General features: G+C 36.0%; 1 non-coding gene across 1 annotated transcript; it reads left to right on the top strand.

Moving 5' to 3' along the window:
- The first annotated feature begins 595 nt into the window (after positions 1-595).
- On the top strand, positions 596-699 carry LOC127898978 (small nucleolar RNA R71). Its single transcript, XR_008050746.1, has one exon. It is a non-coding gene; the product is annotated as a small nucleolar RNA R71 (small nucleolar RNA).
- The last annotated feature ends 3,250 nt before the right edge of the window (positions 700-3,949 follow it).

The raw sequence follows: 3,949 nt of genomic DNA, 5'->3' as shown, positions 1-3,949 counted from the left end.
CGTGGAGTGAGTAACATTCCTGAAATTCTGAAATGCATCCTCCCATGGTCTAGGTTGAGAGTGGTTCTGGTTCTGATTGTATGGTCTAAATGGTGGCTGAGAGGCTTGAGGAATTTGTTGCATTGGTGGAGCTGGAGCTGTTGGTCCATTCTGTTGGAATCCTTGAGACCATGAAAAATTGGGGTGGTCTCTCCATCCAAGGTTATATGTGTTGGAGTATGGGTTGTAATTTGATGGCTTTCTCATTACACCTATGGCATTGGCTTGATCTGAGTATGAGTCATGGTCATGTGGTTCTGTTGATTTAGCAGTCGATAACGATGCTATTTGTCGAGCAAGACCTTCAACCATCTCCTTGACTTCTTTGATTCCCGAAGTTGACTCGCCAATTTGAACCTCATTTACTCCTTTAATTCTTCTAGTATTCCTGAGTGATCGACTCCGTTGTTGGGAATTATCCGCTTGTCGCTGGAAGAATTCCCAAATTTCTGATGCACTTTTTGACATTAGCTCTCCTCCACTTGTTGCCATTAGCCATTCTTGCACATTTGGTAGTAATCCCTCCAAAAAGTATTGACATTGGTGCCATTTTTCGTACCCATGATGTGGACACTTCAAGAGTAGCCCATTAAATCGCTCCCATGTTTCAAAAAATTGCTCGTCCTCTCTCTGGGTAAACTCCGAGATTTCCCTGCGAATAGCATTGGTTTTATGCACTGGAAAATATTTATTTAAAAATTTTGTAACCATTTGTTCCCATGATGTAATGCTATTAGCAGGCAACGTATTTAACCATGAACGAGCTCTATCCTTTAAAGAAAATGGGAATAGTCTAAGTTTAACATCATCATCTGAAAAATTCTCATATTTGAATGTTTGACAAATGGCATGAAAATCATTCAAATGATTATATGGATCCTCATTTTCTAGGCCATAAAATGTAGGAAGACAATTTAACACACTAGGTTTTAATTCAAAACTCCTAGCAGCTACATTTGGGTATCTTATGCATGACGTGCTCAAATTAGCTAAGGGACTAAAATAGTCCTTAAATGGCCTCTCCTGTGGTGCTTGTAAATCCATTTTATTTTTAACGTGTTTGTGTGTGCGAAGTGTTTTTTCTAATTCAAGGTCTATAGGTTCAAGATTAGGTAATAATGACCTACGACCATGCATGCAAAATAAATAAAATAAAAATAAAGATGCAAACAAAATAAAAAATAAAGATGGGAACAAAACAAATAAAAATAAAGAAGAGGGAGAAATTACGATACTAACCTTATTGCGCTATTACAACCTTTCTATAAAAATACACAAAAATAAATACGTGAAAGAAATTAACTAAAAATTAAATTAATAAGATAAACAAAAAAAAAATTACAAAGAAAAATAAATGGAAAATTAAATTACAGAATTTTAAAGAAGAGAAAAAGAAAAGAAATACTAACCTTTAAATGTAGATTCACTTTTTTTTTAATAATAAAAAAAAATACAAGAAAACAAATAAAAGAAATTATTCACAAAAATTAATTCTATGAATTAAAATTACTTACCTCCCCGGCAACGGCGCCAAAAACTTGTTGTGCAAATTTTAATGTACTCGCAAGCGCACGAATCTATTGTAGTATAGATCTATGGTGACGAGTGTCGATCCCACGAGGAGGTGGATTTTAATTGTGTATAGAATTAATTTTGTAAATGGGTTGTTGGGTTTATGGTGGAAATGATTTGGTATATGCTAAAACTTAAATTAAAATGGCGAGAATAAATTCTAAAATTGGAATTGCAATGGCGAGAATAAATTGAAGATAATTCTATTGAAATGACGTACTTGGGTATCTGGATCCGTATCAACATGCATCATGGGCTAAATAATCCGTATTAATGCCAATTAAATCATGAGGGGGGAATCCACACCTCATGAACCACGCTCTAATCAATATGGTGCTAAGGGCTTATCGTGCCAAATAATAATAACCTTGTACTAGAGGGCCGGTGTAACCAAGGCGGTACTAGACAAGATTAGTATTATTTGTCGACGAGAAGTCAAAACATCCACAAAAACTAGAGGGGAAGAGAAAATAAATTTACCAAATTAAGCCCATGACACATGTTGAGACTTCACCTTCAACCCAAGCTTGAAAGAAAATTAGCCACTCATAATTGAACTAGGGGCAAAATGGAAATTTATTAAAATACGAAGAAAATACAAGATGGAGAGGGAATTACAGAAAATGGATCCCAAAAATGGATTCAGAGATATCAAATTAGGGGGGGGAGGCCCCCTTTTTATAGATACATGGAGTAAATCATGGCCATCGGATTAAAAACAATTTGGACGCTCAGGATTGCGCCACGTCATCAGTCAACAGTCCACGGTTTGACCACGCGGATGAACAGTAACACGGTTTGACCCGACTTTGAACAGTAACGCGGTTTGACCCGGATGAACAGTAACGCGGTTTGGTTGAAAATAATCCTGTGTGATGCATGCACCGTACGCGAGATTTTTCGTCCACTGATATGCTGCCACGTCACCATCAACAGTATATAAGAATTTTAGTCCAACAGGATCGTGACACCTCATCAGTCAATGCCACATCATCGGTCAATGCCACGTCATCATCCGTCTATGTGAACAGTGTCGTGAACAGTAACGTATACAGTACCGTACACGTGAATAGTACCGTACATGTGAATAGTGCCATTTTTCCTTTTATGCTCCTCCTAATGTTTTCGACCGTCCTGAGTTCAAAAGTGATGTCCGTTTTGCCGTCTGATCTCTCCTTTATTGTGAAATGACTATAATGCCCCTAAAATACATAAAATACTTAATTAAAATAAAACACATGTAATTAAATCACAAGAAGGTTAAATATATAAAAGTAAGGGTTGTTAGTAAGACTTAAAATGTAAAATGACGGTTTTCTCCTTTATAAATATGCATTTTCTAACACTCAACAGTCATGTCATTGCTTGGTCTTCTCCTTATAAATTCTTTCATTTTCATAGAAGAATAACCGTAACTCCTCTAACTCATAAAGTTGTAATTTTCTTTGTTCTACTGTAGCAGTCATATCCACATTCAATTGCTTAATTACCCAATATGCTTTGTGCTTCAGCTCTAATAGCAAATGGCAGGCTTTTCCACAAACAATTCTGTATGGGGTTATGCCAAGTGGAGTTTTATAGGCTATTCTATAAACTTATAAGGAGTTATTTAATCTAAGTGACCAATCTTTTATGTTGGGACTCATAACTTTCTCTAAACTCTTCTTTATTTCCTTGTTTGATACCTCTACATGTCACTTGTTTGTGGATGATATTTTGCAGCAACCTTATGCTTGATTCCATATTTAGCCAATGCTGTAACAAATGTTCTGTTGCAAAAATGTGTTCTTTCATCACTAATAATATCTCTTAGAGTGCCAAATCTTGAGAAAATGTTCTTCTAAAGAAATTTCACTACTGTTTTGGCATCATTAGTTGGTAATGCAACAACTTCCACGTATTTGGAGACATAGTCTACAACCACGAAGATGTATAGGTTACTAAAAGAAGGTGGGAAATGTCTTATAAAATCTATCCCCCATACGTCAAAGAGTTCCACTTCCAAAATATTAGTGAATGGCATTTCATGCTTTTGAGAGATGTTCCCTGCCCTTTGACCCTTATCATAACATTTAACAAACTCGTAAGTATTCTTAAAAATAGAGGGCCAATAGTAATTTGATTGAAGCGTGTCATAACATTTAACAAACTCGTAAGCATCTTTAAAAATAAAGAGCCAGTAGTAACCCGATTGAAGAACTTTTACTGTTGTTTTATGCTTTCCAAAGTGTCCTCCATATGCTGCAGCATGATAGGACTGTGGGATGTTTGAAATTTCTTCATCTAGTACACATCTTCTGATCACATGGTCTGAACACATCTTGTACGAGTAAGGCTC

This window comes from Citrus sinensis, chromosome 7, assembly GCF_022201045.2.
Source record: "Citrus sinensis cultivar Valencia sweet orange chromosome 7, DVS_A1.0, whole genome shotgun sequence".
NCBI lineage: Eukaryota > Viridiplantae > Streptophyta > Magnoliopsida > Sapindales > Rutaceae > Citrus > Citrus sinensis.
This window is presented reverse-complemented; position numbering and strand designations above follow the sequence as displayed.